This window comes from Aquarana catesbeiana, linkage group LG04 (assembly GCF_042186555.1).
Source record: "Aquarana catesbeiana isolate 2022-GZ linkage group LG04, ASM4218655v1, whole genome shotgun sequence".
In the NCBI taxonomy this organism is placed as follows: domain Eukaryota; kingdom Metazoa; phylum Chordata; class Amphibia; order Anura; family Ranidae; genus Aquarana; species Aquarana catesbeiana.
In genome coordinates this window covers 187,330,500-187,355,808 of record NC_133327.1, presented here as the reverse complement: position 1 = coordinate 187,355,808, position 25,309 = coordinate 187,330,500, and positions in this window count along the sequence as shown.

The window sequence follows — 25,309 nt, the reverse complement described above, 5'->3', positions numbered from 1 at the left end:
TGAGTCATGGTCATCAGGTAAATAATTTCCAGACTCTAAAGGGATTTTCCAGCCTAAATTAAAACTTCACCACAGTTTCTTCTTACATGTAGAAGGGTTTCTATTAAATCATTCAATTTTTTACCATACAGTGGTGTTATACTCAACTTATTACAGATTCCTTATTCTCCTCTTAAAGCCCAACGCTAGTCAAAGCTTTAGTTTGTTTTGGTTTGTTTTTTTTTTGTTTACAAACTTTTTTATTGGGTACAAAAAATGATACAAAAAGTTGTTAACATATGCCATGAAATTATATTACATATAGTTTACAAGTAGGGAAAATAACATGTAGTATACATTAATTTGGAAAAATACTTTGTGAGGTTAAGCATCTTGTTAGTAATAATATCTTTGAATATCGATTTTACTATCTTTAATAAAAAGTATTAATGTTCAGAGTTGAAAAAGTGATTGGAGTGAATTCTAGTTTTCAACTGTACTATAGGAACCAATGGGGATTTCCAATGGTATGCTATCAACCAATGTATTGCTATGCAAATTGTGTGGATCAATCTCATCTGATGGATAGTTAGTCTGGGGATCGAGGAGAATAATAGGCAGCTGTGTATAGTAAGTTTTATGATATTATCTGAGACATTGTACTTTGTATGAAGGATTTCCTAGTTAAAGAGGAAATTATGCGAGCTGCTAGAGTAATAAGAAATATCACCCTAGACGGAGTGTAGTTGCAGATCTACCCAGACATCTCACAAGCAACCCTGGACAGACACAGAAAAATGAAAGAAATTACAGAAGTGCTTTCCACAGCAAGGATCAGGTACAGATGGGGCTTTCCTTTTAAACTGATCATTCCTCATAATGGCTTTACCTACATCGCCACCACTATTCCTGAAGGTCAGGATATCTTAATCAAATTTGGTCTGATAGAACCTAATAATCTCCCACGCACTCTATCCACACCTCGCCCAGCTCCCATCTGGAACACCCCAGCTTCAAGAAGTGATAGACGCAGAACCAGACATGAAGCCGGTCAATGGAACTTTGATTAAAATTAGCTTTAGTTTGTTTTAAACTTTTTTGCCGCCTCTGTCCCATTTGAGATGTCTCCTCACTTCCTGTCCTGGTGACAAGAAGTCATGAGAATTCTCTTCCAGCAATGAAAGGGGTAGCAATGCAACAATAGGGAAGGGTTAGAACCTCTAAGTGGCTGTTACTGCTTTCTATGCCATCCTGTCCTGGTGATCCCCACTTACTTACTTTGGTGTTTTAAAGAGGAGAGCGGGGAAATCCACCCAATGGAGTCATATGCAGCAATAAAAGCATGACAGATGTTCAAACCCTCCCTGTTATATTTAGAACTAAATCTCTGTGCCCAGATTATGAACACTAATGTATTTACATATTCTGAAAAAGCTATACAATCACTTTAAAACAAGTCCCCTCTGTAGATATAGGCATTTTAATACATTTGAATCAATTAATTGTCAGTGATTAAAACAGAGGCACTGAAATCTATTATTTTCTTTTGCAACAGAATCTTGGCAGCCTACCATACACACGGCAGGTTTTTCTGAGCTATTAGCAACTGACTGAATTCTGACTCCAGGTTCTTTGTTGTGATCTTTGAGGATGTTTGAGAATGCATTACCCCACATTACAAGTAGCTAGAGAGGTCAGGAAGGTTTGTTTTAAAACATATTTCCTGCTTGTTAAAAATATGTGCCTGGGCACAGGTGTACCTTAAGTTATGTACCTCATCCTAGAGTTCCTTATCTTTGTTGACTAAGGTCTATCCTTTCAGACAGCACAACTCAATGAAACTCAATGGAACAACATGACATGGGCAAAAGCAATAAATACACTTTTTTTTTTTATTGAGCCTGAAAAACCCCTTTTAGTGGATTTGTCACAAAAGTGTTTACATCGAAATATTGCTTCGAGCATCAGTGTGTCAGTTTAGTTGTTTGATACACAGAGGTATCCGTTGAGAATGACACAGCTGTGTGGAAGAATTCAGGGGAGGTTAAACCTAGAACACAACTCTATCCAATAAAAGCTGTGTCTGCATACTTCATTCCTGTGGTTTGCTCCGCTGATGATGCCACCAGATTATGTGTAAAATCATTTCAAATGTATAGTGTGGTCTGGAGTTTGTGTGTAGTGACATTGCTGGAAAGCTTCCTAGACAGTTTCTTAAGTCTAAAGCAAAAACATGCGGACCTCTGCGCCGGAACCTCAAATACCATCCAGCAAACAATTTTTTTGGGATTAACCGAATTGCATTTTATGGCTTAGTGTGGTCTAACAATAATAACAAACTGAAGATTGGAGTTGGAAAAAAACAGTCCTAACATTTAAGTTAGGGATCTAGAATATTTCCCGTATTAAAAGTCATAGGCCTCTCTAGTGTTTTAAATACATTCATGACAGCAGCCGCCTTTAAAGGAAAGAAGGCAAAAAGTGTGAAATTGTGCATAACCTTTTTCTTTTTTTTTTCCAATAATTTTCTTTTATTGAAAGGTAAATAGCATTTACAGAAATCTTAAACATCAGTTAAACAATAGTAAAGAATTGTAAAGCTATAGAATACCCTTGCATAGAAAACCAGTCACTCCAACATCAGATTATTGGTGGTGGAGGGTTGTGACCCGACCTATATTTCCATATGGATTAAGGAATGGTAGAGAACAATAATTCAAAGGGGAGTCCAACATGTGTTCGGTTGAAGTTTGGGTTTGCAGATATTGTGTTGTAGAGGAAGGACTTGACAGGTATGGGGTATGGTTAGTATGTAACTCCAATTGAGTTTGGATATGGTCAGTGAGTGGAGGGGATAACTATGCGTTTGTCCTGTGCTTGGTCTCTGAGGCGGGTGATTTGTGTCTATGTAAAGTGAGAAGGTTATGCGATTAAGTGGGTATCGAGATGGGATACTTAAAGGGGGGTAGGGGAAGGGGGGGCGTAGTGGGAGGAGGGGGGACTGAGGAGAGAGGGGAGGAGGGGGGAAGGGTGGGTGGAGAAGGGGAATGGGGTGTCTCTGACTTCCCTCGGCTGTTGTCGTATGGATGTGGAGGTTCTAAGTGAGAATGGGATGGTTTTTGGAAGGTGGTGGCTTGTTAAGGGAAGGATTATTGAAGAGAGGGTTAGAGTATTAGAGTATTGGGGGAGTGGGTTACAAGTTGTGCTGAGTGGATTCTATCACAGTTAGGGTCACTCCTTAAGAGGGTGGGTTCAGAATGTTTGTGTATTCAGGTGTTGTTTGGTAGTGCGACCAACAGGCCCATTTTTGGCTAAATTTCGTTGGGGTGACTCGTGCAATGTGAATGAGTTTTTCCATTTCAGCAACTTTGCGGATTCTGGTAAACCATTCTTTGAGTGTGGGTGTCTGTTCTGAGTTCCAGTGTAGGGGGATACATTGTTTTGCTTTGTTAATCATGTGCATTGTTAGAGATTTGTAATTCGACAGACTTCTGACCAAAAGGTTTGCAAGGGGGTGCATGACCACCAAACATGGAGTAGGGTACCTCTATCCTGGTGGCACCTCCAACAAGTCTCTGGGATATTGGTGATTAAATGTATGTAGAAGTACAGGGGTGAGTTGAGCACTGCCTGTTTTTGTCTAGCGTTTAGAGGGTGTTTAACCTTTTTATATTCGTTTTAACCACTTAACCACCAGCTCTGGAAGATTTACTCCCCTTCATGACCAGGCCATTTCTTGCGATACAGCACTGCTTTGCTTTAACTGACAATTGCGCGGTCGTGTGACACTGTACCAAAATATAATTTATGCCCTTTTTTCCCAAAAATAGAGCTTTCTTTTGGTGGTATTTGATCACCTCTGCAGTTTTGATTTTTTACGTTATAAACAAAAAAAGACTGACAATTTTGAAAAAAAAAACACATATAACACATATAACAAATATTTTTTACTTTCTGCTATAAAACATATCCAATACAAAAATGTAAAAAATCTAAATTCTTCATATATTTAGGCCAATATATATTCTGCTACATATTTTTGGTAAAAAAAATCCCAATAAGTGTTATTGATTGGTTTGCGCAAAAGTTTGAGATTTTTTTGGGGGAATTTTTATTTATTTATTTTTTACTAGTAATGGTGGAGATCAGTGACTTATAGCAGGACTGCAATATTGCGTCGGACATTTGGGACACTAACTAACACTTCCTAGCCTAGTTTTCCTAGCCTGTGTTTTACTAAACTGTGGGAGCTGTTTGTACTAGTGGAAGGCATAGATCCTACTACATAAAATGAATCCCCAGGTGTCACCTCTTTGTTGGAGATGTAAAAAAATGGAGGGATCACTCTTATGCCGCGTTCACACGGTTGGACTTTCCGACGGGAAATGTTTGATGTGAGCTTGTTGTCGGAAAGTCCGACCGTGTGTATGCTTCATCGAACATTTGCTGTCGGAATTTCTGCCCACAAATGTTTGAGAGCAGGTTCTCAATTTTTCAGCCACATGTTCAAATTATCACATGTGCAGCATCATGGCAGTTGTAGATTAACCACTTAAAGACCAGCCGGCAGGTTGGCTCTCCTGGACGAATCTCCGTCATGGTACGTCGGCCTCTTTAAGATCACTAGGGAGCACATGCCCGCAGCGCGACGCCGAAGCCGGTGTGCGTGGTCAGCGGCTGCGATGTCCGCTGGCCACCTGCAATCGCTCCTGAGAGACAGATGTAAACAGACAGATCCCCGTTCTGTCAGGTGAGGAGAGACAGATCTGCTGTTCCTATTGATCAGTAACAGCGATCTGTCTCCTCCTCCAGTCACTACACTGCCCCCACAGTTAGAAACACCTCCCTAGGGAACACTTAACCCCTTGATTGCCCCCTAGTGTTAACCCCTTTCCTGCTAGTGACATTTATACAGTAATCAGTGGCTATTTTTAGCTCTGATCGCTGTATAAATGTCACTGGTCCCAAAAAAGTGTCCGATCTGTCCGTCTCGATGCCGCAGTCCCGCTAAAAAATCTCTGATCGCCGCCATTACTAGTAAAAAAACAAAATAATAATAAAAATGCCTTAAATCTATCCCCTATTTTGTAGACACTATAACTTTTGCGCAAACCAATCAATATACACTTATTGCTTTTTTTTTTTACCAACAATATGTCGAAGAATACATATCAGCCTAAACTGATGAAGAAATTTGTTTTGTTTTTTTTTTTCATTTTTGGGGATATTTATTATAGTAAAAAAATATGGTTTTTTTTTCAAAATTGTCAGCCTTTTTTTGTTTAGAGCGGAAAAAAAAAACAAAAATGCAGAGGCGATCAAATAGTACCAAAAGAAAGCTCTATTTGTGGGGGAAAAAATGACATACATTTTGTATGAGTACAGCGCCCCACGACGGCGCAATTGTCAGTTAAAGCAACACAGTGTCGTATCTAAAAAAAATGGCCCGGTCATTATGGGGGAAAATCCTTCTGGGCCTTAAGTGGTTAAACAGAGGCAAAGATGGCAGCTTCCTTGACTGAAAATGATAGGGGGGTTTACTTACGCTTTAACTGTCTGTCACTTGCATCATACAAAGTTCCAAACTTTCCCCTTCTATTTCCTGTCATAGGGATAGAAGCAGATTTGCACATGCTTCATTCAAAGTCCCATAAAACCTTCTCCTTTATATATACATATGTGAGTACTCGGTGTTTTTTTTTTTTTTTTAAATATTCATACATATATTTTCCTATGTTATACAGTCTTTTGTAATTGGCACCATTTCTTTGTTTTGTTATAGCTATATATACTTGGCTACAAATTGTGATACATTTCTCAGTACCAATAGGATCCTCTGAGGAAGCCTTTGGCGAAACATGTAGCGATCACTATTGGTGATGTTTACTGACTCCTGTACCTGGCCCCGCATATAGAAGATTTATATCTTACCTATTCAACTGGTCATTTTATGCGGTTTGAACCATGTGGACAGGTCTCAATGTATTTACAATACCCACATCCATGGGGGAATGTACAATATTATGAGTTGTATGTATTCTTGACATGCGTTTTTACTGAAAGATTTTAATGTTTTTGTGAAATAAAATTCTGTATCTTTTATATTCAGAGTACTCTTCTTTTGGTATTTGGGTTTACAGTTAGCTACCTTTAAAGTCCTATTTTCTTCCTTTTTTTTGTTGTATCCTTTTAACTGCATACCCTGTTTCCCCAAAAATAAGACCTAGCTTGATTATCGGTGATGGCTGCAATATAAGCCTTACCCCCCAAATAAGCCCTAGTTTTAGTCCTTGTAGGTCTTATTTTCAGGGTAGGGCTTATTTTTTGGGAAACAGAGTAGGGCTTATTTGGGGGGTAGGGCTTATATTGCAGCTACCACTGACAATCACGCTAGGTCTTATTTTCGGAGAAACAGGGTATTATTTTGATTGGTGTCAGTTTATAAGTTCCTGATCAGAAAAGCAATAAAGCTTTTTTTTGTATTTTGTCCAACAATGAACTCTGTCATAGTTTTCTGTTGGTAAGAAATATGCGTTACCAAACTTTGGAATGGTGTTGTTCAAATTAGAATCTGCTGGGGTAAACTGGTAAAAAAATTTGCCTACGAAAGTAGAAGGGGTTGTTTAGAGCAGTGGTTCTCAACCCTGTCCTCAATTACCCCCCCAACACGCCATGTTTTGGGAATTTCTCTTAGATAAAATAGCTGTCCAAAATACCAAGCCATTGACTCTGATTTAAAGCACCTGTGCAAGATAAAGGAAAACCTGCAAACAGGGACAGTTGGGGGTACTTGAGGACAGGGTTGAAAACCACTGGTTTAGACTATAATAGAAATGTACATTTTGTAGAAGGGGTCAGCCTGTCTGACAAAACAACAAGTTCATATATTAGATATGGGATCAAATTGTTCTGTGCATACCAGTTTATAATTTAGACTAGAACTACACTGGCAATTTTAATCTCTTGCTACTGAGAGATTTGCCCACTTGCAGAAAGTCACCTTATTAGGCTTGAACTACACAGCAATAGTTCAGTCTTGTTACTACAATTGCTAGTGGTTAATCACTAGGTGCACAAAATTATCGTAAAAAAATGTTTAAAATTTTTTTTTTTTCAATATTAGTAGCGTGTAGTAGAATATTGTAGTGATTAATTCCTCATTAATGGTGAATTGTGTTGATGTGCAAGATTGTTTGCTGCCACATGATAGTTCTCTAGCTTATTTTGTAGGTAGTGATTAGGGATGAGCCGAACACCCCCCGGTTCGGTTCGCACCAGAACCCGCGAACGGACCGAAAGTTCGCACGAACGTTAGAACCCCATTGACGTCTATGGGACTCGAACGTTCGAAATCAAAAGTGCTAATTTTAAAGGCTAATTTGCATGGTATTGTCCTAAAAAGGGTTTGGGGACCCGGGTCCTACCCCAGGGGACATGTATCAATGCAAAAAAAACTTTTAAAAACGGCCGTTTTTTCGGGAGCAGTGATTTTAATGATGCTTAAAGTGAAAAAAAAAAAGTGAAATATTCCTTTAAATATCGTACCTGGGGGGTGTCTATAGTATGCCTGTAAAGTGACGCGTGTTTCCCATGTTTAGAACAGTCCCTGCACCAAATGTCATTTTTAAAGGAAAAAATCTCATTTAAAACTGCTTGCGGGTTTAATGTCATGTCGAGTCATGGCAATATGGATGAAAATCAGTGAGACAAACGGCATGGGTACCCCCCAGTCCATTACCAGTCCCTTTGGGTCTTGTATGGATATTAAGGGGAACCCCGCACCCAAATTAAAATAAGGAAAGGTGTGGGGCCACCAGGCCCTATATACTCTGAACAGCAGTATACAGGCGGTGCAAACAAGACAGGGACTGTAGGTTTGTTGTTAAGTAGAATCTGTTTGTAATTTTGAACATTTTTAACGTGTTTAGCTCCAGCCAAAAAATCTTTTCTAAGCTTTTTGGAAAACATAGGGAAGGGTTATCACCCCTGTGACATTTGTTTTGCTGTCTTTCCTCCTCTTCAGAAGATTTCACCTCACTTTTTTGTCCCAATGAAAAATGTTTTTTGAAAATTTGGGTTTTTTTGTGGAACAAGGATTGGAAAGCATCAGTGGAAAGGAGAACTTGTTTTCCCATATTAACTCTTACAGGAGAGAATTTCCCTTCCTAGGGGTAGATTTCATCTCACTTCCTGTTGTCTCCTTCCGTTTGCAAGTAGGAGTCGTTTGTAAGTTAGATGTTTGAAAGTAGGGTCCTGCCCTATATACTCAGCAGAAATTTGGGCCTTAGGTGTTGCTGTAAGCCCTCACAGGGCCCTGCTGTGAAATATTAGATCAAGAATTGTAATTACATGCCCCTGTTGAACAGGAGCTGAAAAATTAGGCCTTAGGCACTGGTGCTGGTGCCACAACACTGCAACCCCTCACAGACACTCTAGTTGGAACGCAGGAACGAGCCCTGCTGCAAATTATTGCTTCAAAAATTGTAATTACACGCCCCTGTTAGACAGGGGCAGAAAAATTGGGCCTTAGGCACTGGTGCTGGTGCCACAACACTGCAACCCCTCACAGACACTCTAGTTGGAACGCAGGAACGAGCCCTGCTGCAAAGTATTGCATCAAAAATTGTAATTACACGCCCCTGTTAGACAGGGGCAGAAAAATTGGGCCTTAGGCACTGGTGCTGGTGCCACAACACTGCAACCCCTCACAGACACTCTAGTTGGAACGCAGGAACGAGCCCTGCTGCAAAGTATTGCATCAAAAATTGTAATTACACGCCCCTGTTAGACAGGGGCAGAAAAATTGGGCCCTAGGCACTGGTGCTGGTGCCACAACACTGCAACCCCTCACAGACACTCTAGTTGGAATGCAGGAACGAGCCCTGCTGCAAAGTATTACATCAAAAATTGTAATTACACGCCCCTGTTAAACAGGGGCTGAAAAATTGTGCCTTAGGCACTGGTGGTGGCGCCCAGAACCAAAAATGTTCTTACAAGCTATCAGCGTGATGATTGAGGAGGAAGAGGATAATTACTCAGGGATAGTCACTCAGCATCAGCATAGGCAGTCTTTGAAGGGATCTGAGATTTCAAAAAAAATTATTCGGTTACATCAGCATCAGGTGCTTGGTAGCTGGTGGTGATCCAAGACTCATTCATTTTTATGAAGGTCAGCCGATCGACCGAGTCGGTGGACAGACGCACCCTGTGATCGGTTACCACGCCTCCAGCAGCACTGAATGTGCGTTCCGAAAGAACGCTGGACGCAGGACAGGCCAGTAGCTCAATTGCATACTGTGCAAGCTCTGGCCAGTGATCCATCCTCAAGACCCAGTAACCCAGAGGATTTTCGGTGGGAAAGGTGTCCAAGTCTGATCTTGCCCCTAGGTATTCCTGCACCATGTAAAACAGACGCTGGCGATGGTTGCTGGAACCGATCATACCTTGGGGCTGCGGACCAAAAAATTGTCTGAACGCATCGGTCAGACGGCCACCTTCTCCACCGCTCCTTCTTTGACTGACCGAAGCCTCAGCAACACGTTGTCCAGAAACAGGAGTTTGTAACCTCCCAGTCTCTGGGAACGCGTTGCACAGACCTTTCTGCAAGGCCTCCCGAAGATGTTTCATCCTCTGCTCCCTCTGCGATGGCAAGATAAGGTCCGCAACCTTACCCTTGTAACGTGGATCAAGGAGGGTTGCCAGCCAGTATTGGTCCTTCTCCTTGATACCACGAATACGAGGATCCTTACGCAGGCTTTGCAGGATCAGGGAGGCCATGCAGCGTAGGTTTGCTGAGGCATTCGGTCCGGAGTCCTCTGGGTCACTAAGAACGACATGGTCCGCAGCCACCTCCTCCCAGCCACGTACAAGTCCATGTGTTTCTTGGGACTGATCCCTTAAAGACTGCTGCTGATGCTGAGTGCCAGGCTCCACCTCCATACTGACACAATCTTCCTCCTCCTCCTCTTCCTCCTCGTCCTCTTCCTGTGTGATCGGCGGGCACGCAGGAACACTGTCTGGATAAAGGGGGCCTTGAGAGCTAAGGAAGTCCTCCTCTTCCTGCCTCTGTTCTGCCTCAAGTGCCCTGTCCATTATTCCACGCAGCGTGTGCTCCAACAGGTGGACAAGGGGGACAGTGTCACTGATGCATGCACTGTCACTGCTCACCATCCTCGTGGCCTCCTCGAATGGTGACAGGACAGTGCATGCATCCCTGATCATGGCCCACTGGCGTGGGGAAAAAAAACCAAGCTCCCCTGACCCTGTCCTGGTGCCATAGTCGCACAGGTACTCATTGATGGCCCTCTGCTGCGTGTGCAGCCGCTGCAGCATGGCCAACGTTGAGTTCCACCTGGTGGGCATGTCACAGATTAGGCGGTTCTTGGGCAGGTTAAACTCCTTTTGGAGGTCCGTCAGCCGAGCACTGGCATTATATGACCGGCGGAAATGCACACAGACTTTCCTGGCCTGCCTCAGGACATCCTGTAAGCCCGGGTACCTGCCCAAGAACCGCTGCACCACCAAGTTAAGGACGTGAGCCAAACAGGGCACATGGGTCATTTGTCCCTGTCGGAGGGCAGAGAGGAGGTTGGTGCCATTGTCGCAAACCACCATTCCTGCCTTAAGTTGGCGTGGCGTCAACCACCTCTGAACCTGCCCCTGCAGAGCTGACAGAACCTCTGCCCCAGTGTGGCTCCTGTCCCCCAAGCACACCAGCTCAAGCACCGCATGGCATCTTTTGGCCTGCGTACTTGCGTAGCCCCTTGAACGCCTACGGAGCACCGCTGGTTCCGAGGAAGAGGCCATGGAGGAAGAAGAAGAGGAGGGGGTGGAGGAGAGAGGTGTGTCACAATCAGCATTTTGGAGGCGTGGTGGCGGAACAACCTCCAACACTACTGCACCTTGTCCTGCATCCTTCCCAGCTGCCAGCAGAGTCACCCAATGCGCCGTGAAACTTAGGTAACGTCCCTGTCCATGCCTGCTGGACCATGAGTCAGCGGTAATATGCACCTTACCGCTGACCGCCCTGTCCAGCGAGGCATGGACATTGCCTTCCACATGCCGGTAGAGAGCCGGAATCGCCTTCCGTGAGAAAAAGTGGCGTTTGGGTACCTGCCACTGAGGAACCGCACATTCCACAAACTCACGGAAGGGGGCAGAGTCTACCAACTGAAAAGGCAGCAGTTGAAGTGCTAGCAATTTTGCCAAGCTAGCATTCAACCGCTGGGCATGTGGATGGCTGGGAGCAAACTTCTTTCGGCGGTGCAGCAGCTGGGGCAGGGAAATTTGCCTGGTACAATCTGACGTCGGTGTACCAAAAGCAGATTGCCCACAAGTACTTGGCTGTGACACACCTAATTCTACACCTTCATTCCTCTCACTGCAGGTCTCAGAGAGGACTGAAGGTCTAGTGGGGTTGGAAATCTCAGCTGATGAGGAGCAAGGAGAGATCCTCTTTGTTCTTTGGTGTGGGTCTTTTAGATACGCTTGCCAACGAACTGCATGGCAGGTCAACATATGTCTGGTCAAGCATGTGGTACCCAAGCGGGAGATATTTTGGCCACGCGAGATACGCTTGAGACATATGTTGCAAATAGCAGCGGTGCGATCTGATGCACTCGTCTCAAAAAAGGCCCACACCAAAGAACTTTTTGAATAACGCGCAGAGACTGCAGCGCCCTGCACATGTGGAGCTTTGGGGTGTGATGCAGTCAATGTGCTGCCCTTAGGCTGGCCCCTGGAGGGCATCCTGCCTCGTTGGTGATGTGCTGCCGCCTCCTCCTCCTCCTCCTCTCTCCTATCAGGCACCCACGTTGAGTCAGTGACCTCATCATCCCCTCCCTCCTCATCACTGGAGCAAACCTGGCAGTATGCTGCAGCAGGGGGAGCATGACTGCCAGATTGCTGTCCTTCTTGGGCACCCCCTCTGTCCGCGCTCATGTTACTGCCTTCATCGAGCTCAGTATCGTCATCAGAGCCTTCCAAACGCTGGGCATCCTCCTGGAGCATGTACCCAACACTGTGGTCAAACAGTTCGAGGGAATCCTCATGAGGACATGGTGGAGCTAGGGAAGGAGTCACTGATGACATTGAGCTGAGGGAAGAGGCCGCTGCTTTGCCAGACAAAGCACCCTGGGCATGGGTGAGAGAGGATGAGGAGGATGAGGACGGCTTGGTCATCCACTCGACCAAGTCTTCCGCATGTTCCGGCTCAACATGGCCAGCTGCCGAAAAAAAGGCCAAGCGTGTCCCATGGCCACGTGCTGATGAGGATGCACCGTCTCCACGACCAGCACTAGACACAGAGCCTGCTTGCCCTCTCTTATTGGCTTGTGACTGTCTGCCTCTCCTTCTTGGCCTTCCAGACATACTAATGGCCTGTAGCTGCACTAAGCTGGGATAGAACACCTGTAATTTTCTTCAAGTAGCTTTATATACTGTAACCAGACAAGCCTGCCTGTCAGTAGGAAGATAACAGGAACGGATCTAGCTGAACACTGTGAGCAGGACGCACTGTACTAAATGTAAATAGTCTAGCTGCCTGACCGTGGTACTAATAGGATCAAATAGAACACCTGTAATTTTCTTCAGGTAGCTTTATATACTGTAACCAGACAAGCCTGCCTGTCAGTAGGAAGATAACAGGAACGGATCTAGCTGTACACTGTGAGCAGGACGCACTGTACTAAATGTAAATAGTCTAGCTGCCTGACCGTGGTACTAATAGGATCAAATAGAACACCTGTAATTTTCTTCAGGTAGCTTTATATACTGTAACCAGACAAGCCTGCCTGTCAGTAGGAAGATAACAGGAACGGATCTAGCTGAACACTGTGAGCAGGACGCACTGTACTAAATGTAAATAGTCTAGCTGCCTGACCGTGGTACTAATAGGATCAAATAGAACACCTGTAATTTTCTTCAGGTAGCTTTATATACTGTAACCAGACAAGCCTGCCGGTCAGTAGGAATTTAACAGGAACGGATCTAGCTGAACACTGTGAGCAGGACGCACTGCACTAAATGTAAATAGCAGGAACGGATCTAGCTGAACACTGTGAGCAGGACGCACTGCACTAAATGTAAATAGTCTAGAAGATAACAGGAACGGATCTAGCTGAACACTGTGAGCAGGACGCACTGCACTAAATGTAAATAGTCTAGAAGATAACAGGAACGGATCTAGCTGAACACTGTGAGCAGGACGCACTGCACTAAATGTAAATAGCAGGAACGGATCTAGCTGAACACTGTGAGCAGGACGCACTGCACTAAATGTAAATAGTCTAGAAGATAACAGGAACGGATCTAGCTGAACACTGTGAGCAGGACGCACTGCACTAAATGTAAATAGCAGGAACGGCTCTAGCTGAACACTGTGCACAGGACGCACTGCACTAAATGTAAATAGCAGGAACGGATCTAGCTGAACACTGTGAGCAGGACGCACTGCACTAAATGTAAATAGCAGGAACGGATCTAGCTGAACACTGTGAGCAGGACGCACTGCACTAAATGTAAATAGCAGGAACGGATCTAGCTGAACACTGTGAGCAGGACGCACTGCACTAAATGTAAATAGCAGGAACGGATCTAGCTGAACACTGTGAGCAGGACGCACTGCACTAAATGTAAATTGCAGGAACGGATCTAGCTGAACACTGTGAGCAGGACGCACTGCACTAAATGTAAATAGTCTAGAAGATAACAGGAACGGATCTAGCTGAACACTGTGAGCAGGACGCACTGCACTAAATGTAAATAGCAGGAACGGATCTAGCTGAACACTGTGAGCAGGACGCACTGCACTAAATGTAAATAGCAGGAACGGATCTAGCTGAACACTGTGAGCAGGACGCACTGCACTAAATGTAAATAGCAGGAACGGATCTAGCTGAACACTGTGAGCAGGACGCACTGCACTAAATGTAAATTGCAGGAACGGATCTAGCTGAACACTGTGAGCAGGACGCACTGCACTAAATGTAAATAGTCTAGAAGATAACAGGAACGGATCTAGCTGAACACTGTGAGCAGGACGCACTGCACTAAATGTAAATAGCAGGAACGGATCTAGCTGAACACTGTGAGCAGGACGCACTGCATTAAATGTAAATAGTCTAGATAGAAGATAACAGGAACGGATCTAGCTAAACTGAATACAGTGTATATATATATATGCAACACCTGGGATGCATATATATACACAATACACTGTAAGTGCAGCTAACTGACTGACTGTTCTGCCTAATCTATCTAACTCAAATCAAATGACACTGTCTCTCTCTCTCTCTATCTCTCAGCACACCGGAACACACACTACACAGGGCCGCCGTGCAGGCTGCCTTATATAGTGTGGGGTGTGTACTAAATCCCCTGAGCCATAATTGGCCAAAGCCACCCTGGCTTTGGCCAATTACAGCTCTCTCTACTGACAGCGCTGTGATTTGCCAAGCATGCGGGTCATAGTGCATGCTTGGCCAATCATCAGCCAGCAATGCACTGCGATGCCGCAGTGAATTATGGGCCGTGACGCGCCACACGAATTTAGCGCGAACGGCCCATAACGTTCGCAATTCGGCGAACGATCGAACAGCCGATGTTCGAGTCGAACATGGGTTCGACTCGAACACGAAGCTCATCCCTAGTAGTGATTATTTGCTAGGGATTTTAGTAGCAGGATCGAGCTACTAAAAATCTTCTGTGTAGTTTTGAGTGGTTAAATCAGCAATTAGCATGATATATAAATCACCCGTATAGTTTTTACATGGCTTTATTACACAAAATGTATAAAAAGCTGGACCTTGGCAATGCTTTGTCATATTGGTAGAAATATAAATATTTGGCATACACCAGCTATGCTTTTTATTATGGCGTTTTTGTCTGTGTACCTTGATCTCAATAAACTTCTTTATCAAAAAAAATATAAATATTTGGAAACTGTTCAGTCTTGAATGCCGCTTTATGCCTTGACATACCTTCTCAGACCCAGTCTGTTTGGACAGTATGGTCACCTCCTGTCTTGACATAATGCACAGGCAGTTTAACTCTTCAATAAGACACAGAATGGGAATCCAACACAATTTTACTTCAGCTAATTGCAGTACAGATTATGTTTTTCCGTCTTTTGAAGTATAAGAAGTCAAGGACTTTCTTGAGCTCTGTCTCTGTAATTAACTAAACTAACACTGACTGAGGAACATGGAAGAAGTGGGAGGGCCTAGCTAGGACTAAACTACCCAGCACTAAACAGCAGGAGAGGACAGAGGAAGATACCAAAATCACATTAGCAAGCAAGTTGCAATGGCCTAAAACCAGCACTAGATGACAGCATACTACAAAGCAATGAAAACCTCATACAGTTCAATAAAGCACAAAAAATACATGAAAGTGGGACACAACAGAAGCCAACTTTTAGCCTTGGGTTCCTTGTTTTCATATCCCTTGATGGGCTTGCACTGTAATATTAAATCCCAGGTGAAGTCGCACACCTTTTTTTATTATTATAGCCCTGTCTTTTGTGCTTTATACCCAACTTTTGCTGGAAATGCCCTGAAAAGCCTTCTTACCCTAAATAGAAAGTTTCTTCTTGCTCTTCTGCTCCAGAGCTCTGTGCTGGTATAGATGTGTAAAGGCCACGCCCCTCATCACAATTGTTCTCATGGTCTTTGGTATTTGATTATGTAGTGCACTTGACAATGCATTCAAACTCTGGTATCTATTGTTCTGCACAGATACTGTATACTGAGACATATTTTGCAGCTGGAATAATAAGTGGAAGTAAGACTATGGCAAGTGATGTCAATCGAACAATTTCTCTCTGACTCAATATCTATTTCTGTGATTTCCGCTGAGCTTTAAATCTTTTGCAAACGATTGTTAGACTTTATTTGTGCAGGTGGCTTTCCAAATGTTTTCCCAAAGCCCCTCAGAATAGTCCATGTCTACGAATACTAACCTTTGCATATGTTCTGACAGCTGACTTGAGTTATTGCCCTTACAGTTCCTTCTGCAAATCATGATCTGTAAGTTTCCCTCTGAGCCTTACGTTTAAATCATATAGATGCAATGGCACTTTTTTAAAATAACGATCACTGTAAACTGTCAGAGCATATATTCACTGAATATAAATTCTGACTACCACACAGCTAAAATAATTAGTGCCACTTGTAAGATTTACATCATGGTAATAGAGAAGACATTTCCTGAGGCTTCAAATCTCTGTGCTAGAAAAATTTGGTAAACACCATTCCTAATGTAATAGGAGCACAGGTCAAAAAAACACTGCATCAGCACATTTACATTACCCGGAAAAGAAAATATATCTGACTTAAAAAAGAGTTTTGTAGGCTAAAGAGTTTTCACTTAATTGTTTTTTTTAAACTCTGCATTACTTATGGAATTAGCATCAACACTAATGTTTATGGTACTAAAGATTTAGTAAAATACTATGAAAGTAAAGTTAGAGTTTACAGTAACTGATTATCGCTATCAAAGTGTCCTGCCATGTTCAGCTTTAAACCACCATCACTTCAGAAAGACCAGTCTTCCAATGACAAAAACTTTGACTGACTATCTCGTGATTGCATGAATGAATGTTGTGTGAATGGATAGTAGCAAGGGTTGAAGCCTTGACGTGGCGCTACTGCTCACGTGTTGCTGTCTTTGTAAATGCAAATAGCAACATGTGCTAATTTAACCATTCTTGTTTGATGGTCTGGAAATAAGAGACAATGATTAAAGATGACCTCAACAGCATGACAGTTCCTCTTGATGGAGAGACAGTCAACTCAAGGATCAGAATATGCTACCAACACAACATAGCACAAGAAAGCATACAGTTGGAAACGTGATTCTATGCAAGATAGATTAGTTGGTCACTGCTGAGCTGCATCCAGATGCCCAGGACCCCTTCCATTTACCATCTCTGACCCTGGGGACACCAGGGCCCTCTCTGATCCTCCGCCTGTTTCATGACCATCTGCAATTGTCCAAAGTCACCAGTGTGAGTGAGTAATCTACCCTGCTACCATGTTACTCAAGCCCTGGAAATGATGACTGCCTGTCAGGTCACCTTGAGGCTAGGTGACAGATGCACTCTGTAGGAATTGGAAGTGCACCGATTGGTAGTGGACCCTAGGACTGACTGCTGTGGATTTAACCCTGGGAGGTTCAGGAAGCAGGTCTACTGGATCACTAACACAGATCCCACTGGGAGCTAGAGCATAGATTCCCCATGGCGCGGAGTCTAAGAGCCAGCAGGTGTTCACCAGAGCCTCTAGTGGTGAGGATGGACTGCGCTGCAGTCTGGCTCCAGGTCGCGGCCCCCAGGGTCTCACAGCTCATGCTCACGGTAGATTACAGGAGAAGAGGAAAGAGGCAGCAGGCTGGAACAACAAGCAAGTAAGGGATAAGCCAAGGTCGGGGCCACAAGCAGACAAGGACAACAGAGTACACGCCAAGGTTCAGGGTCACAGGCAAACAGGGATAGTCAGGGACACGCCAAAGGTCAGGGTTACGAGCAGACAGGAATAGTAGAGAACAGGCCAAAGTCGGTTAACTGGAATCAGACGTAGGAAACACAGCCAGTACACACGAAAGCTAACACACAATGGTTGATCAGCACTGCTGGCTTGCAGTGCACAGGTTAATATAGGGTTCCCTGATAGGAGCTGGGGTGGAGCCATGCTAGAGGAGAGCTTACAAAAGCAGTCAGGTGAGGGTCAGGTGGTCTCTAGAGATGAACACATGGAGACAGGTATGCTGACAGACAAACTCTATTGCATAACCATGACACTGCCCTTTGAACTGTTGCCCCTTGTGATTGCGTTAGCCTGTGAACCTCTGTCCGGTTAACTGTTGCCCTCATGATTGCAAGCCTGCAACCTATGTCCTGTGAAATGTTGAGGACTGTATAGTAACCCCTGCTGTAACTATCTGCTGTGTATTCTGGTGGAGGGAAAGCTGAACGGCGTGACTGGACACAATACATGGAATTACCCTTTGCACATTGAAATAGTGTAGAGAGAAATCTCATCAATTTTCTAAGTTCAGCCTGATGGTTAAATGTAGAAAAACTACAATTATAAGGCCTCTAGTAAGTTAGTAACAATATATGGACTAGTTCATTTAGATAAACATCACACAAATCTAACAAGGAAAGCAAAACTCAAGAAAACAATTATTTGTGAACAAATTTTTTTTATTTTTAACATAAACAAAACAAACAAAAAATTAAAATAAAAAAAAAAGTAAAGTACATTCTCCCCCAACCTGGTGACCAGTCGCTGTAGGGACATATTAATCCCAGCCAACTGGTCACCAAGGTACCACGTAGCCTCCAGGTGTCTCCTGAGGCTACGTTTGTACCTCTCCAGAGCAACATAGTGACGGAGCCGCTGGCGATTGTGGAGGGCCAAAGATCGACACAGCCTCCGGGTTACTGCAAATTGTCTCTCTTGTACCTCCACAATGCGCCGCAGATGTGGCTCTGGAGGGTGGGGGATGTGTGCTTGTTCTGGAGCGGGTGAAGGATGCACTGGCGAGGAGGCAGCAACAACAATGGGTGTGTCACTGTCCAGGTGGGGGGATGTTGAAGGGTGGAGGAGAACATGCCCTGTAGAAACCACTGGGGACTCGGAAGGACAGTCAGTCCAACCAGATGCGGGCAGGTCCAGGCCTTCGTCCACAGGGTGCAGTTGAAGGATGAAGACTTCACCTGTGAAGAAAAGAAAATACATGAGATAAATAGATAATACAATACACATGGCTTCTTCACCCTAACATTATATAAAGGCAAAGATCTCCCAGCCCTTGTAGACAGTCCTGTAACATCTTGAGATGTTTTCACTTCCATACCAGTTTTCCATTTTTGATATTTAGTGAGATGCACCTAATCAATTTATGTGTAGGAGATAGTGGTGTCTGTGTCAATCTGCTGCGTCATACCAAGTTTGCAGAGCTGTGCAGGAAGGTGTAGTACTACTTTACTGTACTCTGACCGGGGCGGAGCTGAGTGTCCTCCCCGGCCAGAGTACAAAGGGATTCCCCTCTACACATCGAGCAGTGTAAAGGGGAATCTCCCAAAGATTTTATCCGCTTGGTCGCACAGGCGGCTGGAGAAAATCTTAAGGTGTAATGGACGCCTAAGTGCTAACTAATCTACCTCATCCAGACTGACTGACTTTGGCAAATATGGAAGATCAGTTGCACTTGCAGAAAAACATATCAGCTATACCAGCTTTTAACATTACACTCACCAAAGAGAAGCCATTCAAGCCATTGCATTTGGGATGACCTAATAAAAAGTTGTTTAATAAAATATAGCAGTTGATAATTTTGTAAGGCCACTGATTGTTGAATAAGCCCCACTTCTGTTCTAGGCTAGGTAGGTTACTCACTCCTGGTCTAGCCTAGGAGGTATAACAGGTATAATATCATAGGAAAAGTGTTAATGCATGCATTAGGGGCATGCCAGAGATTGAACATGTCCAGGGACTGCCAGCCAATAGCTGGAGATTCTTTTCTGACACACCCCCTCCAGCCTGCTGTGTTATTCACAATGATTAACAGTGATTGGCTCAGATTGGGAATCTGAACTGCAGCAAGAAAGTGGCGTGATCAGGGACATTGAGGAAATAACAAGCACAGGTCACGCTAACAGGAAGACTGGAATCAGCTGCAGAGGGGAACTAATATAATTAATAATTCCAGCTAAACCGAAGCCTTGCAGAATAAATCACAAGCTATTCTAGACAAGGTATGCCATCAGCATTTCATATTTAAAATACTATATTTGCCTGGAAAATACAAAAAAAAGTTATACTTACTCCCTGGATCTGCCGCGTCTGGCTGTTCTGCCACATCCCCAGCAGCCTCTACAGGGCAGGTCTCCTCCACCTCCTGCTCAGCCTCAGTAGCTGTGGATTAATGATAGAAAAGAACATTACAATCTGCAGTGTACAACAATCTCACACATTAGTACAAGAACATTGAAACAGGTATGATCACTCAGCAGATACCAGCAAGATTATACTAACTTACGTGAGGGTTGCTGCCTCAGCCTCCTCCTCCTGAGTCTCCCCCTTTGACTGGATGACACCTATTTATAAAGGAGAAATGATGAATGTTAATAAACGTAAATAAATATACTGTAGTGTAAATAGATAAAATTATTTATCCATTAGCATGGCAATACTGGGCAGGTCACTAACGTTTATCTACAAGGCAGGGACATGCATTCACCATTTAGAAAAAATCATTTAAAAAAAAAAAAATACGAGGCACTTACCTGTCCTGGTTCCAGCGGCGCCGGCGAGTGCTAGGTGCACCGCCACTGATCAGGCGCCTCAGTTCAGAGCGGCGACGTTCTGTCAGATTACGTAAGTTACGCAATTGCTTGCGTTACCTGACAGAGCGTCGCAGAGGCTCTACCTGTCACTGCATGAGCGAGAAGCAATGACACTGAAATCAACAATGGAAGGCTGGACAAATGGAAAAGGAACCACTGTATTAGTGTCACTACTACAGTACTTACTGCACGTTGATGACGTGGAGGACTGCTCCTCCGCCCTCTGCCTTCGGCGGCGCTGGGCCTGGAGATGATCTTTAACCACTTCCCGCCCGCCCACGTCATATGACGTCCTGGGCTTTGGGCAGGTATATCTGAATGATTCCTGTAGTTACAGACATCATTCAGATATTGCCGGTTTCAGCCGGCGAATATCTACACCATAGGAATGATCATAGCGGCCGTTCCACCGCTTGATCGTTCCTATGGGAGGCGAGAGGGGACGTCCCCCCCTCCCGCCACCCTCCGGTGCTTGCTCCAACTCACTGTTATGATCGGTGAGGCGGAGAGCGGATCCGCCGGCGCCGGATGTAGATCATAGAGATTTCCGGCAGACCAGATGGTCACCGGAGTCTCTATGATCATTGGAGGCCGGGCGCGATGTTATGACCTCATGCCCGGCCTCTTCATTCAAAAAAAACGGTGCCGCTTCGGCTGGGAAGCGGTGATCGTTTTTTGTTTTTTTTTTTATTTCAGGCTTCCCAGCCTAGTGGTGAGATATGGGGTCTTATTGACCCCATATCTCACTATTAAGAGGACCTGTCATGTTATATTCCTATTACAAGGGATGTTTACATTCCTTGTAATAGGAATTAGAGTGATCAAAAAAAATTTTTTTTTCAAAAAAGTGTCAAAATAAAAAAAACAAAATATAATTATCAATAAAAAAAAAAAAAAAAATTTAAAGCGTCGCTGTCCTCGTGTGCTTGCACGCAAAAGTGAATGCATACGTAAGTCCCGCCCACATATGAAAACTGTGTTCAAACCATACATGTGAGGTATCGCCGCAAACGTTGGAGCAAGAGTAATCATTTTGTCACTAAAGCTCCTCTGTAACTCAAAACATGTAACCAGTAAAAAAATTTCAAGCGTCGCCTATGGGGATTTTTAAGTACCGAACATTGGCGCCATTCTATGAGCGTGTACAATTTTGAAGCGTGACATGTTAGGTATCTATTTACTCGGCGTAAATTCATCTTTCACAATATGCAAAAACATTGGGCTAACCTTACTGTTTTGTTTTTTTTTTTCCCCAAAAAAACGGGTTCGAAAAATTCCTGCGCAAATACTGTGTGAGATAAAAAGTTGCAACAACCGCCATTGTATTCTCTAGGGTCTTTGCTAAAAAACATATATAATGTTTGGGGGTTCTATGTAATTTTCTAGCAAAAAAATGATGATTTTTACATGTAGGTAAGGAAGTGGTTAAATAAAATCAAACACATCATGTCGCGTCGCATGCTTGACAAAAAAAATGTCCTGCACACAATGCAATGCTGACACCAACCTTGATGAGCCAGCAGCTTTCTTATCTCATCCTCCCCTACAGCTGCTAAGAGCTCCTTTTCATGGGGGAGGAGAGGCACCTGCTTTCCTCTGCGCCCCGACTGCCTGCGCTTACGCGCTATGGAACTGCAAAACAAAAAGAGAAGAGAAACGAGTTCCACAAATAAACTACAATTGTAATCTGAAAATGACATCAACACATGAAACACATGTAGAATGAACCCGTAGAATGAAACAATGCAAATGGAATTTTTGGATTAGGCACATTTTTTCCTTGTCAAAAGAAGTTTATTGAGTATACAATGTTATAAAGATAAATAAAGTAAGTTTACAAGGATCTATAAAGTAAGCTCATTGTTTTACAGTAGGGTTTATATAGGTAAATATCATGAAATTTCAAATATTAAACATTGGGTTCACGTAAACCTAAATTAAAGATATATATCATTTCCTTAGTTACTTTTGTAGGTATTTAAATGATTTCTACCTACTATACATATTGTTTACAAGTAGAGTGTATATAGGTCAAATAAATTCTGATAATGAGCTTTAATCATAAGGTGGAGAAAAGGAAAGAGAAAGAAGAAAAAGGGTTGAAAGGTAGAGGTATGGTCCACAAGGTTGTCCCGCTCGTCAGTTTATTATTCTTTTTAGTTCTCTTTGAAGCCTTAGAATGGGTGTCTCTGTAAGTCATTTAATCTGTTACCATGGCAACAGGACAGAGTCATTGAAGTTTGACAGGAACTGTTGTTTTATCCAAGGATGCCAAAGTTTTTCAAATTTTGGAATTTGATTTTGATCGATGGCTACCATCTTAGCATGGGACATTGTATTATTCATTCTGTGAATTGTTTCTGCTAGTACCAATGTAGGAGATTTCCATGCCTTGGCCACTGTTTGTTTTGCAGCCGTTATTAGTTGGATCATAAGTTTGAATTGAGAGAGTGTTAACCATTCCGGTTTTAGATTAAGTAAAGTTAAATATGGATCTGGTTGTATTATTTTTTTAAATATTTTAGATGCAATCATGAAGACTTCCTTCCAGAAGGTTTGGATTACTGGGCACGTCCACCATATGTGTAAATATGTGCCTATTTCTGGGCATCCTCGAAAACAAAGAGCTGAGGTATTAGGTGAATATTTTGCCACTCTAGTGGGTACAAGGTACCAGCGAGTTAGGACTTTATAATTTGTCTCCAGTGCTAAGATGTTGGGTGAAGATGACTTAGATGTGAGCCATATGTTAGACCAGTCCGTGTCTTCTAAAGTTCGTCCCAGGTCCTCCTCCCACCTCTGAACGTCAGAGGGTCTATTAAGATTTGCTACTCCATATAATTGATTATAAAGTGATGAAATTGTACCTTTAGCAAATGGATCTTTTGTACAGATTGATTCAAAAACGGATAATTGGGATAATGGTGTATCCCCCTTTAGGAATGGTGTATAGAAATTTTTGATTTGGAGATATCTAAATATCTCAGAGTTTGGTAGATATTTTTCTCTAAGCGATGGGAATGAAAGGAATGATTTAGATGCTATGAAGTCATTTAGTGTCTGAATGCCTGATGTTGTCCAAGCTTTAAAAGAATTTGGGTAGATCCATGCCGGATAAAAGGCCGGATTTCTGATAAAAGAAAGGAGAGGATTGTGTGGAGATTGTAACTGATATTTGGTTTTTAGTTTATCCCAGATAGATAAGAAGTGTTTAGTTATGGGATTATGAATTTTAAAGCGGTCTTTAGGATCAAGCCTTAATAAATTTGATATTAATAGAGGGTCATTTTCTGAAGCCTCTATAAATACCCATAATGGGATTTCCTGTTTTGCATGGTATTTGGACAGACTGGCCAAATGTGCTGCTCTGTAGTAGTTAGTAAAATTAGGGTATCCCAGGCCTCCTTTATTTTTGTGAAGATGTAGTGTGTGTATAGGTATACGTGGTTTAGAAGAGCCCCATATAAATGAAGTTGCTCTTTTTTGTACTATTCTCAAAAAATAGGAAGGAATTGGAATAGGGAGGACTCTGAATAGATAAAGCAATTTGGGTAGAATAGTCATTTTGATTGCATTAATCTTCCCTATCCAGGATAAAGGAAGTTGCGACCATTGTTTTATTAGATTTGTGATCTGTCTTAATACAGGAGGATAATTGGCTGAGAATAAGTCAGAATGAGATGCTGTTAAATGAATTCCAAGATATGGGATTGATTTTTCTGCCCATGCGAATGGGAGTGCAGCCCTAGCCGGGATCAATTCCATGTTTGTGAGTGAAATATTAAGCACTAGGCATTTCTTAGGATTAATCATAAGGCCGGATAGGGCTGCAAATCCATCAAGAGCTGGTATTAAGTTAGGACCAGAGACCTGTGGTGATGATAGAAAAAGTAATATATCGTCTGCAAATATACATAATTTGTGTGTAATACCTCCTACTTCAATGCCAGTTATAGTTTGGTTTGTTCTGATGTATTGGGCCATGGGTTCGAGTATATGGGCAAATAATAAGGGAGATAATGGGCAACCCTGTCGGGTACCTCTTTCGATATTAAAGGCTTCAGATTTGTATCCAGCATATTTTATATAGGCTTTGGGTTTATTATATAATGCTTTGATCCATGTTAAAAAGTGGGGTCCAAAACCCCATTTTTGTAATGAATATTGCATATATTGCCAGGATACTGTGTCAAATGCCCTCTTAATATCGAGAGATAGAAAATATAAAGGGATTTTCCGTTTTTTAGCAATATGTGCCAATAACACTGCCCTGCGTATATTATCGCCTGCCTGTCTATTTGGCATGAAGCCTACTTGATCTCTATGTATTAATTTTCCTATAATGCTATTGAGGCGTTTTGCTATTATTTTTGCTAATAATTTAATATCGAGGTTTAACAGAGAGATAGGCCGATAATTCACACAGGAAGTATCATCAGAAAGGGGTCTTGGGATCATACAAACAATTGCCATTAGTGTTTCTTGCCGAAAAGAATGTCCATCTAGAAGTTTGTTAAAAGTTTCAGTGAGAATGGGAGAGAGTATTTCTGAGAATGTTTTATAGTATAAAGCCGAGTAGCCGTCTGGGCCTGGTCTTTTGTTAAGTTTTAGGTCTTTTATGGCATTAGCAACTTCATCTATAGTTATAGGCTCATCCAAACTGCTTTTTTGATTCTGAGATAACTCAGGTAAGGTTATTTTTGAGAAGAAGGATTCAGCCTCTGTAAGATTAAATTCATTGTTTGTCTTGTATAAAGTTGCGAGATGTGAGTGAAATTTATGGACTATTTTAACTGGATTACAAGTGTAAACATTTTTTGATAATTTCAAACGTATTGGTTTGAAAGATTTGTTAGTTGAATTTAATGCCCGAGCCAAATATGTACCTGGTTTGTTTGTATTCATGTAGAAATTGTGTTTGGAGCGTTTGAGGGATTTATCAACTGACTCAGTGAGAAATAGATCGTATTCCAATCTAGA